Below are 16786 nucleotides of genomic sequence, written 5' to 3'. Positions count from 1 at the left end.
AAATTGCGAGGAACACATAGGAAATGCTGTGGGTAAGGCTAACCAAGGACTGCTTTTTATTGGCAGGACACTTAGAAAATGTAACAGATCTACTACGGAGACTGACTACACTACACTTGTCCGTCCTCTTTTAAAATACTGCTGCGCGGTGTGGTATCCTTAGCAGACAGGATTGACGGAGTACATCGAGAAAGTTCAAAGAAGGGCAGCACTTTTGCATTATCGTGAAATAGATGAGAGAGTGCCACTGAAATGATAGAGGATTTAGGGTGGACATAATGAAAACAAAGGCGTTTTTCGTTGGGGCAAATCTTCTCCCGAAATTTCAATCGTATATTTTATCCTCTGAATGTGAAATATCTCGATGACGCCGGTCTACATGGGGAGAAACGATGTGTACGTGATTGGTGATTCAAGAGCTTCTAGACTTAGCTCAGGACTAGAAACGATTGGACATATAAGTGCAGCGGACTAAAATTCTTCAAATAATGATCCTCCAGCATCAACACAGCGGTGTCAGCGCGTCTTCCACTGTTCGTGGCCCTATTGGAAGGCCTCGTGCGTCATGCTGTCATGCGATCTCGTCGAAGCCTGTTGAATACGTCGATGGAGTCGAATCGCTTCCCTTTTAGGCCTGTCTTGATTGGGGGAAGAGGAAAAAGTCACTTGGAGCCAAGTCGGGGCTGTAGGGTGGCTGAGGCAGTTGAACTTGACCAAAACTTCGGCGGCGGCGCGCGACGTGTGAGCGGGCACGTAGTCGCGGTGGAGAATCCAATTGCCCTTGATCGCTTGGCGGACACGGCGAACTCGATCCCTCAAGACGACGGTCATTGTTTGAAAGTTCCCGCACTCTCTTCTCATTGTGATCCGTTCCGCTTGATCATGACCTCCCAGAACGGTCGTCGTCTTCAGTACTCAAGCGGCCATCTTTGAAACGTTTGTGCCACATGAAAACCCTTGCACGGGAAATAGCTTCTTCCTTAAAGGCCTCTTGAATCACACCTAGAGTCTCCGTGGCGGTTTTGTTCGTTCGCTCGCAAAAATCGGATAACGCTGCTCCAAGTGCTGCTCCATTTTCGCCTCTCGCACTTTTCCACAGATGCCAATGACAGGAACTCACGTTGCAAGTGGAGCGCACTCCAGGATTCCGGAGGCAGCTACCACAGCGTCAGTTAGTTCCCTGAGACCCCGCAATACTTCCCCCACTTCGCGGAACCGGTCCGCTCGCGCTCCCCTACTCAGAAATGAATCGGTCTTGAAACTTCTGAATCACACCTTGTATAGGTGTTCGTTTCTTTTTGCATACGAATATGATTGGAATAACAGAGAATGATTGTGATGGTGGTTCGATGAACCCTCTGCCAGGCACTTGAATGTGATTGGCAGTGTATCCACGTAGATGTAGATTTGCAGGCCTCACTTCATTTGGCGTGGACAGGCTCAGTTATTAAGTGATAAGACTTGGGCTGAGGAGGGAATTGATCATCTCTCAATTCTTCGTAGTTACCTGGTCGCTTGATGGTGTGGGCGCAAGCGAAGAGTCCGTGCGGCTTTCAATGTCTCGGCTTGTGGCGTGGAGCAGGCAGTCATCAGCTGTGTGTCCCACGACTTTGCGGCGGGCCCCGGGACCGTTCACATGTTGACTGGCGCCTGCGGCTGCGCTGCAAAAGCAGCGTTGTCACAGAACTAGGAGGCAAATGGAGTCAATATGGAGCAGAAGAAAAATAAGTCACAACTTGACTACGAACATTCAGAAGGGACTGAGGATCGGAATGAAAGCTAGAAAGACCAAGTAGGCAGTGTGTTGACGCTCCCCCCCCCCTCCCTCCCCCCTCCCGATGTCCTTTTGCTTTCGGGCTGTCTCATCAACTGTCAGCATGAACTCTCCTGGCTCCCCTTAGCTCACAGACTGTCCTAGATCTTTGTTCTCTCAGTCTCAGAGTACCGACTGCCGGGCAAAAGATTTCCTGTTTGCCCAGCACTGAGAGAGCAGGTTCAGCATTACGTCGGCAAACAGGTCGCCTGCGCTCGGTACGATGTAAACAGGTCGGCTGCGCGCGTCTGTTTCATTTGCTGCCTGGTAATGTTTACACTGAACCGTCGCTAGCAATGTTATCATTAGTCACTTTGTCGGAGTGCCGCGTTGTGTATGCAGTTCCTAATTCTCGTATGTGAGTAGTTAATTTCCTGTGGAGGATGTAACAAATGAAAGAGGCCATAAGTTGACTGTTGTCGGAAGAAATAAATTTCGGGAAGATAAGAGATACGCAACCTGGAATAGCGTGGAGGGGCTTAATAAACACTTTCGTCACGTACTTATTTAAAAGCTACTTGAACTCCAATTCTGTTTACTAAATGAATGCAGTGATAACCACAAAGCCATTGATAAATTACGCAGACAGATTCAGGTAACTACCAGTAATGCGAAACAAAGATTATTACTGAATCATATGCGAGCACTTTAACATTAATTCGTAAAGAAGCTGCCTCCAATGGACTCATTATTTCCAGCCAAGATGTCGACATAAAAATTGCCTTTATTGGGCCAGAAGGTCTATTTTGCTACTGTTAGCTAAAAAGTTAAATGAAGGGCATAGTGTTTGCAGGAAATGTCCATTTTAAGTGTTAAAGGAAAATATTATTCTCATCGACGATTCAGCTTTAACACGGTGTGCTTTTGAATAGACTGATTAACCGATGTTACAGTAAACATGAAAAACATGTTCAGTATACACAGGAATTGATTTTAAATTACAGAAATGGAACTAAGACATGTTTTAATTTTCTTAAAAGCGTTTCTTATTATTATCATAAAGAACGAAAATAGTTTACATGTGTTTTGAAATACTCCGGTAAGTGACTCATTACGGGCACGAGTATTTTATGAAGCATGCGTGATCTAGCTTAGCAGTCACGTTGACTCTCGAGTCAGGGGCAACAGGAAGGAAAATGCTGTAGTGCGGCCGTAAGGTGCTTTTTCCTCCGCACGCAAAAAAATGACCACCACACGCACTTGACCTGTTTCGAAAAGTAATAAAAAAATGGTTCAAATTGCTCTGAGCACTATGGGACGTAACTTTTCAGGTCACAACGGCCGGCACACTGTTCTGATGTTTCGCTGCATCTTGTGATATTCCTGGCTGTGGCCGCCAGTATTTTATTTTGCTAGAAACTCACTTCATGCAGCTTGATAGACGTGAAGTAGCGTATGGTACAAAAGTTGGAGTGAGGTGCAAGCTACGGTAGAGTATGTACCAGCCCCGTGGGAGAGGCCGCCATTTTTACTGAACGTGCTTCTGATTGGTCGGCAATTTCGGGTGATGGGCACCAAAACGGCTGACTTATCTTATTAATATGCTTTTATATACTTTGTACTGCGAACATATATACTTTTCATTGTACTGAACCAAGTTTTTAGTATGACATTCTCTCATGGCTACCCTACGAGTCTATCGTTTTTGTTTATTAAATTCCACTAGTATTGAGAAATAAAAGAGTATCGATACTGCAACAGAAGTGCTTCGGACACCTTCGGGTCGCTTTGACGCGCCAGGGAGACGAAGTACTCCAGCTGCCCTAGTCACTCTGTTAAGGGCGTTCTGGAGGTCCGGATACGTACGTACCTCCGTTTCGGGCGTTCTGGATTTCCGGACACGTATCTCATAATATTGCGTAACTTAGATATCTAATAGTCCCCCTGTTTCTGGTGTTCTTCAGAGCCGGACATGTTGTACTCTATAGTTGTGAATATGTAATACTCACTCTGTCTACTGCGTGCTGGACAGTCGGACATGTGTATCATATTCGGAATTTGGATGGAAAAGTTTGCATAAATTAAAAAAGCTATGTCGAGTGTTTTAAAAGACAGTGTAAGTGTGTATAAATGACAACCAAAAAGGATAAATTAATGAGAAGTATCGCCACCCATCTTTGTCAGTACCTCTGTGGATACGAACCTGGGAAAATGGCATCCCGCAAAAAGCACAATCGCAGATTCGAAACGACTGCGTACCAGCCTCCGCGGTAGAAGATCTCACAACCGACGAGCTGTCTTCTGCGCTGGGGACACAACTGTAAAAGACGACAGGTTGGTGGAAAGAACGGTCAGAGACTCTTATTCAGTCTCTCCAGACCTCTCCAGTTTCCAAATCTGACTTCCAAGGAACGCATAATTTATGATCTCCAAGCCATTGGGAAAACATCACCCCAAGAAATTTACTTCGCTGTAACGTCTCTCCATAAGGCCCGGGCATTCTTATGTTTGTACCTGATCGTACAATCTTCTGGTGCTCCTAATTTATAAGCGTCTTGTCGTCCGCAAAAGTTTATTTACACAGGCCTGTTCTACTCCAGCAATTCCGAAGTTCCACACGCGTGCATTCTTGGCGCTTTTGTCTCTGCGCTCCGTCTCAATGCCTGCAGGTCCACGAATTATGAGCATGTTTCTTATCGTCAGCTACAATTTTTTGGTGTTCCGTATCTCAACCAGTAAAAACGAAGCACCTATGGGATCAGTTTTTTGTCCATCTGTGTGCTTGTCTGACTGTTAAAAACCCTTTTTTCCCCAGAGGCATCAAGTTGAAATATATGTCACATGCTAACGTGAACCATGGACCTTGCCTTTGGTGGGGTGGCTTGGGTGCTTCCATGCTACAGATAGCAGTACGGTAGGTGCAATTACAATGGAAGGGTATGTGTTGAGACGCCAAACAGGCATGTCGTTCCTGAAGAGGAGTAGAAGCTTTTTCAGTAGACGTAGGGGCAACAGTTCAAATGTTCAAAAGAGTGTGAATTCCTAAGGGACCAAACTGCTGAGGTCATCGGTCCCTAGACTTACACACTGCTTAAGCTAACAACGACAAACACACCCATGCCCGAGGGAGGAGTTGAACCTCGGGTGGGAGGGGCCGCGCAAACCGTCACATGGCGCCTCTAACCGCGCAGCTACTCCACACGGCTAGTGGCAATAGTCTGGATGATAGACTGACCTACTCTCGTAACATCAACCAAAACGGCCTTGCTTTGCTGGTATGGCGAACGGCTGAAAGCAAGGGGAAACTATAGTCATAATTTTTCCGGAGGGCATGCAGCTCTAGTGTATCGTTAAATGATGATGGTATCCTCTTGAATAAAATATTACGGAGGTAATATAGCCCTCCATTCGCATTTCTGGGCTGGGACTGCTCAGGAGGACATCATCAACAGGAGAAAGGAAACTCCTGTTCTACGGATAGGAGCATGGAATGTTAGATACCTTAATAGGGTAGCCAGGTTTGAAAATTTAAATAGGGAACTGGATAGGCTGAAATTAGGCATGTTAAAAATATTCATAGTTTTATAATCGTTTTAGAGTATACTTTTACATCATTGGCTTCCTCACGTAATATAGCATTTTTACTTCTTTTTTTCACAGCGTAAACTCTGATGATGGCCCGTGATTAAAAGGGCGAAACCGGTCAGAAGTTTACATCGGCTGCGATCAAGACTGCTTTTAAATAGTATTATGTGAAAAATAATTTTTCAGTTTCCTTCAATACATTAATTTTATTAGTTTTCATCAGTAACTTGATTTTATTCTTCACTCACTCGAGGACTCAAATTTTCCTGATAGCATTTACGAGCTGCATCGTCTATTGCTGGACGTAGGCTCACTAGACATATTTTGCTCGTTAAAGTGATGGATGTTCGTGATTTCAGCGCATGTCAGTCCCATTGTTGGCAGTTGGTCCACGTTACAAGATGACTTTCCCCATTTCTTTTCCATTTTTATTACTGTTTCACTGTTTTTAATCAAGGATCAGTTTCTGATTCATTATTCTATTGCTTCGGTTTTCAAACTGGACATTAATCTCTGATGTCGATTTTTGTAATCCTCTTTTGGTATGAAATTACAATCTTTATTAAATATGTATAGGCCCATTCTTCTGGGTCGCATGTGATCCACTCCTGGTTTTCCAACTAGATGCGTATTATTGTCTTCCTTGTTCAACTCCATTCACTCAGTACTTCAAAATATCTCCGGTAACCTCTATTTTCCTGCTATCAGAGTACTATTTCATAAAAGTTTCTGTACACCAGACGAAGCAACTTAAAAGTTATGAAATTTGTTGTGTGAGTCTCGAGTCGATTTAAATAAATACCGCTACAGCGAGCTATTAAACTTTTCATTCAGGTTTATATTTTATCAATTTTAACACCTATATGTGTATGTCTGTTAAACTTGATGAACTGGTTAAATATTATGTATAAATGAAATATAGTGTGAGGTAGTGAAGTTTGATGGTAGGAGCAACAGAACCTCCGGTCAGGTGAGTACAAAGTGATAAATACAAAATCAAATGAGAGTAGTGCAGGAGTGGGTTTCATAATGAGTAAGACGTTAGGTATGCGGGTAAGCTACTACGAACAGCATAGTGAACACATTATTGTAACCAAGAAGGTAGATCGAAGCCCACTCCCAACAAGTTTGTATGCCAACTAACTCCGTAGATGATGAATAGATTCAAGAAATATATGACGACATAAGAGAAATTATTCAGACTGTTCAGAGAGTCGAAAATTTAAATGTGATGGGGAGGACCAGAATTCTATACTAGAAAAGAGAAGCAAAAGAAGATGAATATGGATTGGGACGAAAAACTGAAAGAGGAAGCCTGCTGGTATTATTTTTGACAGAACATAATTTAATCATCGCTATCACTTTGGTTTCAGAATCATGAAACAAGATTTTATACGTGGCACAGACCTAGAGACACCAGAAACTTTCGGACTGATTATATGATGGTAAGACAGAGATTTTGGAACCAGGTTTTAAATTTTAAGACATTCCATGGGCAGATGTTGACTCTGACCACAATTTATTGTTTACGAGCTGTAGATTAAAACTGAAGAAATCGCAAAAAGGTAGAAAATTGAGGCGATGGGACCTGCTTAAGATGAATCGAACGGAGGTTGTTGAGAGTTTCAGAGCAAATATTAGGTATGGGAATGAATACAGTAGAAGACGAACCGGTAACCTGAGAGATTAAGTAGTGAAGGCAGCAGAGGCAAAAATCGTTTAATATAACTACCCATGGTTTTGGTCTGTATTTACTGAGATCACTTCTATAATTTGCTGAGGTGAAGCTCAGGTGAAGTGGTTAGTTTACTTCGGTATGTACAATTACCCCACAATTAAGAATGGCACTGTAAAATGTAACGTAGAAGTTTTCTCAAACTTGACTCAATTGCAGTTAATTATAACGACACACAGTATTTTTCCAATCCGTCCTACTGTAGATTCAAAGTTATAATCCTCTTCTAAATTATGAAAGAGTTACTGCCTTGTTTAAAGTGATGTCGAACACACGCTGTGTAACTGAATTCTAGTTTTGTTGTTTTTTCATCTGATGTGGGCTTTTAAATCAGTTCTTTTCCTTCGTAACAATATATACTTGTTCATCAACTAATTTCTGAATTATTTCGATCCAAAGCGAGTAATTCTTTGTTATTTATGTATGACAATGCCACGTTTACATTGCCGCGGATGCGACTTATAATGTACGAATATTCTAATGCCGTGGAAACCACATACTGAGTTTCAGTCTCTAAGTTAGTAATAAGTACTTTTTCTTCGGATGTAATCAGGTCAAAAGTACATACATGGGAAGTAAATGAGAGATGAGTGCTGGATTTTCTGCGAAGTGATGTCGCATATTGCTATGATATTTGGTGGTGATCATATGTTCATTCTGACAACTTACTTATGCCTTTTACTTTAAAGTCAGTGATTGCAAAACTGAGAATACATCCTCATTAGCACAGGTGGATGCTATAAGGAGAGAAGTAAAACTTGTTCAATTCTCAAAAAGTTTCTTGACGAATCATTACTGACTGCTCACTATTCAGATAGTACCTATGAGAGCCTATATGCTATTGCCCTTGACTATGGAAATGCCTATGTGCGCATGGGTAGTTATATTAAACGAGTTAGATTTCACTACCAAATGGTTTTTGCTGTATAAGATTTACCAGTGGAGCAGAGAAAAAGCCAATATGCTCCTATTTATTAAAAGACTCTGAATGAAATGTGGAGTACTAACTGCCTCATTGTACCCTCCTCCTACCATCCCATCTTCAAAAATTTTCCAAAAAATTTTGGGGAAAGAACATATTCGCGTTCTTTCTATCATGCGACTCTTCTCTCATTTCCATAAGCTAATGAAACTGTAACTCGCTCGCACCCACAAGTCTATCAATGTAAGTCGCTCATACCCATCCACCCACACCTACCATTCACCCTCACTCATTTAGCCCAACTCTGCCATTTTCTCTTTCTGTCTCCCTAACTGACACTCTCCCCTGTCTAACAGCCACATTCTCCTGTCTTATTAGTACAGTCGCCTCTCACTGTGACTCTCTTGTTCTCGTTTACTGCGACTACTCATTCATTCCTTCCCACTGCTGCCGTATCTTCTTTCACTATCTCTCTCTTCTTCGTTGTGATTGTCATAGGCTCTGTCTTTCACTGTCATTGGCTCTCACTTCCACATTCTTCTCTGTATTCCTCTCACAAAGGCACTGACTGTCTCCTTCACTCTTTTCCCAGCACTTTTCTGACACTGTTAATTATTTTCCACTGCCACTGAGTCCCTCTCTTTCTTCCACACTATTGTCTCCTTCGCTATTCCTATACTACAGCCACTGTTACTGTGTTCCAGTATTTATCACTTTTACCGTCTCTCTCCTACTGGCACTATATCGTTCTCTCTCAGCATGAAAAGCGCGGGTGTGATAGCATGCCGAAATTTTTGGGAAAATGTTTGAAGGTGCTGAGGAAGGCAAAGAGGGGCAGCTAGTACCCCACTTTCCAGTCTTTTAATAAGCAACAGTATATTCGCCATTTTTTTGCTCCTGTTGGAGCATTTTTCCACTGGTTCCCGTCTTTTCACTGCTATAGCAGGGCCTGTCACTCGTATGGAAAGAACTTATGGGTCTGTAAAATTTTGATAGTCTACTTATGTGAAATTGAAATAACGGTTACTATATAATTGTACACCTAAGAAAGGATTTTATATTCACAAAAATTCTGTATGTGCTTCAGTACTACAGCAACAAGGGGTTTCCACATTCCTTCTGATGACGCAGATACAGTTTACGGCGTATTTCTCCGTGCTGTGTCATTTTGAAATCTACATTTTCACTTCACACTGCATTTTAGGTGGGTATTTTTCGCGTACAATTAGGGTAAATGTCAACCTCTGTATGTTGGAAGCGGATGAAGATGTCAAAATTTTTAAAATTGTTCTAGATCGGGATCTTAGGAACATATTGTAAATATTTAGTCATTTGCTGTCCATAGTCGTCTTGGAATCCGCCGCTGTGTTTTAGTACACCTTCCATGAACTAAATGGTGCCCCCGTGAGCCCCTTAAGGCACACCATAGACCATACTTGCAAATAGAACCAACCGATTTGTTCCATTTACCTAAGCTGGAGAAAGCGTCTAACATTCAAAGTTTGACCCTGTACTGTGGGGTAATTATAGTAACACGATCGTCCTGTTAGGTATACAAATGGACCCTAGTCCAAGGTCTATCCAAAATACTTGACCCTGCCTTTCTATCACTAATAGAACCTGAGTTATGTGCCCCTGAAAAATACTGTTTTTCTGTGCTGTGTTTTGGAACATATTGAATAGGACATGCTGTCACATGCGCCCCAGTATGTACTGGCATAAATATCAGTACTTTTGGGAGTAGTTCATTCGTTTTTCCCACAACAGAAACCTTTCAGTTTACATCAAGGAAGGCAAGCCAACTTGCGTCATCTGCACCCAGACGGATGTTGTAAGCTGAGTTGCCTATGCTGACGTGTATGAAAAATTCACTCTATATATATTATATTGTCCCCCCCCCCCCCCCCGTTTCTTATTATTAGCTTTTGTTCCATCAGTGGAAAATGAAAAGTGTACAAGACACGGCTCTGTAACACTGCATTTACATGAAGCACTGCTAGCAGGTACCGGGAAACTAAGGATAGTGCGTCTCGCAGCATGGCTGTACAGAGATTGATTGTGTATCGAACAGCGAGCAACGAAATCTGCGTTCCACACTTGACGAAGGTTACGAGCCAACTTGTCGAAATATCAAGTAAAAAGAAATTAACAACTTAGATGTATAATGAAAACCTTGAAAATCACCAGCTTTGCCGAGAAAGCTTGAAGGACAACGTGTTAGTTCTATCCTGGTGTTTTCATCGACATTGGCCTCTGGAAAATAACCTGCCACAAGGCAAGTGAACTGGATGACGTCGCCGTAATGAAAAGCCTTGAAATGAGAATCGTCTGAATTCAGATAACGAGCTAATTTCATTTTTTTCCTATTTGGCTTTTGTCTGAATAACAGCGATTATACAATTTCAGAGACTCCAGATTGAAAGGCATTGATAAAGTACAAATAACATTTAATTTTGTTTCTTCGCGGTAACGTCAGAAAGCAACGTTGTAAAAAGTTCGGCACAATGTCAGCGAATATGCCCTACAGCCCAATTAAGCGTCAGTGAAACAAATAATTCCCTTTGAACGCAAATTACACGGTGAAAATTTTGCAGATACTCATTACAGCGAGTGTATAAATTTCAGACTATTGGTTGCTCCCCGTAAGCAAAGCGACAGTAACATGAGCAATTAATTAACAATGTGGTTCTTCAAACGAACCTCGCTGTTCTGGTGGAGCGAACACAATTACGGTAACGAAATTACGCCAGCGTAAACATGACTCGAAAACTGCACATCGCCCCTCTGATACACAAACAGCAATCTGAAGCTCCTGATTAGTGTAGTAGAAGTACAGAATATACACTTGTGTAAAGAACGGTTTGCAACACAGGTAAGAGCATAGAAATATATACCGGAAATAGAGTGTAACTGACCAGGGGAATACGTACCAATCGCTACAGTATAGTCAGGATTTGTTGAATGTATTCTAATACGAAACCCGACGCGCCATGGGGTATAGTGTTGGATTCCGTGAGTTATCTATTGTGTGTAGATAGCATACAATTCTGTTGGCAGAACATCCGTAACTGAGCATTATAGAAGAAATCTCTTATGCTCTCATAAGGCTTCACACCGCGCCTGGTACACGCTGCCCTCGGGGATCGCAGCACAGCTACGGCACCTGAGGATGGGCTTATAACAGTCCGAAACCCGTCGTGTAAAAATAAAGTAATTTACAATTGAAGCGGTATTTTCAACCCCTGCTGTGTGTGGATGGATTCTGTTATGATGACGACGAAATAGTAATCGCCAATGTTGACTCGTGAGCAATGTTAAATAGAAACATATAAACACAGCAGGTTTGTCAGTAACGTCGATAAGGTGTTGGCTGCGTGGTATGGATCTGCAACTACTAAAATAATTAGATGTCGTTGGTAAAAAAATATGTATTGTACTTAACTGGTTGTACAAGAATCTTCTTGGGTGCATACATATAAACGGAAGTCTGCTGATGCCTCACTTAGGCCATACGTTACTAAGCGCCTTATTAGAGGTTGCATCCTGTCGACTGAATTCTATGCTACTTTACTACTTAACGTCCCGAGCAAGAGTGGACGAGAGCTCGCTAGAAACTTGATACAAACCGCGGAGCGGCGCTAGAGGCGCTGGTCGCGACTCACGGGTTCAATGATACAAATATGGACCGCGATCGATAACTGCAACTTCCGGAAGGCCAGGGTCTTGGCACAGACATCTAAATTCTGGGACAGCGTCGTTAGAGAGGCTCTCGAAATTCGTACCAGGGACGGACTCATCAACAGAGATTGCGGCTATAACCTCAGCAAGACATGGGAACCAGCACTGAGTCTAATTAAAAAGAGGCTCAGAAAAGAAAACGAACGAGTGACCAAGGCGGCCGAGGCAGTTACACCGAGGCCACCACAGACGCCGACGCCAGCCTCTGAGCGACCGCCGACGCGCTTCCGCGGGCGCGGACCGCCGAGAGAACGCTTCGCAGGGAGAGGGGATTTAAGACGGCCGCGCACCCTCAGGAGCTCAGTTCGTCAGCGCACCTGACGATGGCGACATGTCTGATCGCCGAAATATTGTGCCCGTTGGACATTACGGACCGGCAGTACACCCGTGGACTGTTCGAGCAATCTTACAGATCGTTCCCCAATCCTTTTCTGTAGGAGACTTGTCTGGATCATGGGCAGAGTGTACAAAAAGAATTTAATAGAACTAAAATTATAAACATATAGAGCTTATTTCGACAGAGTATTAAGACTAGAGTGGTAACTGACTTAGGGAGTGATGGTTTGCAGATGACATATGGGAAGACCACCAGGATGTCGTTTGAGGATAAACCAGTTCCTAGGTTGTTCATCCCGATGATACAGTTTTGTCTGCAGTATATCAAAGACTAATATATTTTACTATCATATAGGTGCTGATTACCTTGTCGGACTACAGTAGTATCGTAAAAATAAGCTGCGACTTCGTCGCCTTTACATATCAGCAAGTAGTCCTCTGAACCGTCAACGAAGCAGCTCACAGTCCACAGTGCATGCGTCAACACAAACAGTGGGCAAGAGCCACACTTACTTTTGTTGCCACGTACACTATATGTAACCGCCATGTTTGTTGTTGAAACGTCCCCTTAGAAAAATTCTATACACGACTGTGCTTAAACTGAAACACAATAGTTTTTAGCGCAACGCAATCTGACTTCCAAAAATCCCTACGAAAGAATGGCCCTGACTAACATTAACCTAAACGTTTCACAAATCACTTACCTCACAAAAATCTTCGTTACTCAAGCTACTGCAATACAGCGAGCGCCACTACTGCCAGCTAAATAAAAGATTCAAACTACTGAAGGCACTAACTACTGATAGGTATAGTTAGCAAATGAAAGAATTTAATACAGAACAGACAATGTATTTACCTTAAAAGTCACAATATATATGATAGTTCATGACATCCAGTCTTACAAATTACAAAACTCCGCCATCTCTCTCCCCACGTCCACCACTGTTGGCGGCTCACCTCCAACTGCGCAACGCTACGCGCTGTTAGCATCCAGCTGCCGCTGCCCAACGCTACAATGGCAGACAACAATGCAAACTAAACACAGACTGCGCACAGCACAGCCAGTGATTTTTCATACCGAGCGCTAAGCGGCGTTACCAATAAGAAAACCTAAACAGCCTACTTACATAGCCCCCATGCTCCCCACAAAAAATTTTTACAAATTGTTTTGGGCAGTGGCCAGCATGCGTTAAGACAAACAGTGGGCAAGAGCCACACTTACTTTTGTTGCCACGTACACTATATGTAACCGCCATGTTTGTTGTATATTTCAGAGAATTCTCATCACCCTCACCTGATCATCAGGACCTGATAAACAAGTGATCTTCGCATCCACCGGCCTAGCGCCTTGTTCTTCCAGCTACCTTGAAATCCTAACTGGGATAGATATTTCCCAGTTGATCATGCCAATGCAGGCCTGGCATACGAAGACAGAACTGAAGCTGCCTGCCGAATCCGGAACCTATCTCCTAGGAGTTCTAGTCCCTCACGGCGTGCAGGACAACTTCTTTGAAGTTTGGAAGGTAGGAGATTGGGTGCTGGCGGACGTAAATCTGTGAGGATAGGATGTGAATCGTGCTCGGATAGCTCAGGCGATTGAGCACGTTTTGCCTGCGAAAGGAAAACGCCCCGATTTCGAGATCCAGTCTGGCACACAGATTTACTCTACCATGAAGTTTCGTGCAAGTGCACACTCGGCTGCAGAGTGAAAAATTTATACTACAATGTTAATCTGTCATGAAGTCTAAAATCAGTGCACACTCCACTGCAACTAGCTCTTTATTTGCACGAAGTAATGAGTGCTGTCGACAAGGGATCTCAGATCGATTCCATATTCCAAAATTTCCAGAAGGCTTTTGATGCCGTTCCTCACAAGCGACTATTAATCAAATTGCGTGCATATGGAGTATTGCCTCAGTCGTGTCACTGGGTTCGTGATTTCCTCTCAGAGAGGTCACAGTTCATAGTGATGGGCAGTAAATCATCGAGTTGAACAGAAATGATGTATGGCGTTCCGCAAGGTAGTGTCACAGGCCCACTGCTGTTCCTGATTTACATAAATGATCCAGGTGATAACCTGAGCAGCCCCCTTAGATTGTTCACAGATGAAGCTGTAATTTACCGTAGAGTAAAATCATCAGACGATCAATTCCAATTACAAAATGACCTAGAGAGAATTTCTGTATGGTGTGAAAAGTGGCAATTGGCATTAAGCAAAGATAAGTGCGAGGTCATCCACATGGGTAGTAAACGAAATCCCATAAATTTTGGGTGTATGATAAATCGCACAAATCTAAGGGCTGTCAATTCGACTAAATACCTAGGAATTACAATTACGAGCAACTTAAATTGGAAAGACCACATAGGTAATATTGTGGGGAAGACGAAAGAAAGACTGCGCTTTGTTGGCAGAACACTTCGAAGATGCAACACTTGTTCGTCCTCTGCTGGAATATTGCTGCGCGGTATGGGATCCTTACCAGGTAGGATTGACGGAGGACATGGAAAAAGTGCAAAGAAGAGCTGGTCGTTTCGTGTTATTGCGCAATAGGGGTGAGACTGTCAATGATATGATACGCGAGCTGGGGTGGCAGTCACTGAAAGAAAGGCGGTTTTCTTTGCGGCGAGATCTATTTGCGAAATTTAGATCAACAACTTTCTCTTCCAAATGCGAAAATATTTTGTAGACACCCACCTACGTAGGGAGAAATGATCATCGTAGTAAAGTAAGATAAATCAGAGCCCGAACGGAAAGATATAGGTGTTCTGTTTTCCCATGCGCCATTCGAGAGTGGAATTTTAGAGAAGTAGCATGAAAATAGTTCAATGAACCCTCTGCCAGGCCTTTAGTGTGAATTGCAGAGTAACCATGTAGATGTAGATGTAGATTGAGATTTTATTTTGGGAGACTGAAGATATTTAGTAATGCGGCTTAGTATAAGGAGTGTTCAAATGAAAGGGTACCAAATGCCGTAACAACGAAACCTGTTGAAATTGGCAAACGATATTTTGGAATATCGTAGTGAGACAGCTAGGCAATGGAAGTTACGTCGTCAATTCACCTAAAAAATTCAAATCCTGCTGATGCTCACCGTCTTTTTCGACTTCCGACTTCCGATAGTCATCGAATTCCTAGAGCACAGAAAAACCGCAAATAGTCGTACGTACTGTGAGACACCCCGCAGCTTATGCAAGTCCAGTCTAGAGCCAACGGACTAGGCTGTTCACGGAGGGGCTGGTTCTGCTCCACTATAATGGGTGTCCACACGTCTCCAAGATCACGCAAAGAGTAATGCCAAGTGCGAGCAGTCTAAGCTCTGCCCTACAGCCCGGACATGTCACCCTGCGACTTCCGTGTCTTTGGCCCACCATAAAAAACTCTTAAAAGGGAACCAACGAACTGAAGGACAAAGCGGCGAACTGGCACCTCCCAGAACCATTCTGGGAATAAGGAATCCTCCGGCTGTTAAAACAGCGGGGTAGTTGTGCTCAGGCCTACGGAGATTACTTTTGAATAAGACTTCAGTTATACCCACAGTGTTGTTCCATACCTTTTCTTTTGAGCAGTTCAAAATACTGATACATACCAGAAAGTGACTGAAAACCATTTTAATCTTCCTTCTTTAACGATGTGAATGATTCCAGTGACAGGTGCATTTTACACGAAATTCTCTTGATATGTATAATTACGTGTAAGAATGGTAATCGTCTTCTTATCATTTCGACAGTTTGACGGTGTCCACTGTAAATTCCAATCCTCAGTTGCAACTATGGCTCTGAGGAAAAAAAGAACAGCCAGAGAGAGACAATACAGATCAAACTAGACTGATTAGTTATTTACTGTTTGAAGAAGTTAGTAATTGTATTTTGTTTGCCTGCTGTTTGCCGTTTTTTGCCGCTAAATCACGTAGTCTCTTAAGAAGTAAAACCTCGGTAGACGATGTTTCCTCCAGTTGCTCCACATATTTTAAAGCAGTTTCTAAGAAGTTGTGTCCTTCGTTGTGAGAAATCTTGGGCGCACTTTCCTCCACTACATCCGCTTCTTCGTCCTCTTCTTTTTCGTTTACCATGTTGACTATTTCTTCATGTGGCACTTCAAATTCATCATCTTGGACAAACCATTCATTTATGTCATCTTCTGTGGTGTCAGCACATCCCGGAACGTTTTGTAACAATGAAAGCAGGGTAGTATTTTCTGGTTCGGTCTGCTGCTGTATATTTCCATCATGTGGACAATTTTCTTGATTTTTCTGTAGCAACGTTTTCCAGGATATTGCAATTGTATTTGCTCCAACAGTCTCTCAAGATTGGGCCACGTCATAAACTACGTCTTTCAAATTAATACGGCGCAACTGCTCTAGCATGTCTTCCCCCTTGTCCATAACATGAATTAAGGAGGAAATCAAATTTCTGCGGTAGTTTCTCTTCAGTGTCTCTAAGGTCCCTTGGTCCATAGGCTGACATAAGGATGTGACATTTGGAGGCAAAAACATGGCCTTTATATCTTGATCCTGAAGTTCATCTTCATTAGGATGACAAGTGGCATTGTCTAGAAGCAACAGTCTTTGCGGGCAAGTTGTTGGCTTTCAAAACCGTTTCAGTTTGTGGCACCAACTCGTTAAAAAACTATTCTATAAAAATGTCTGAGCTCATCCAAGCATTTTTTTGATTGTAACATTTCACCGGTAAAGCATTTTTAGATACATTTTTAAATGTT

The sequence above is a fragment of the Schistocerca gregaria genome, chromosome 4, assembly GCF_023897955.1.
Source record: "Schistocerca gregaria isolate iqSchGreg1 chromosome 4, iqSchGreg1.2, whole genome shotgun sequence".
NCBI classification, from domain to species: Eukaryota; Metazoa; Arthropoda; class Insecta; order Orthoptera; family Acrididae; genus Schistocerca; species Schistocerca gregaria.
Note: the sequence above shows the minus strand (reverse complement) of the source record.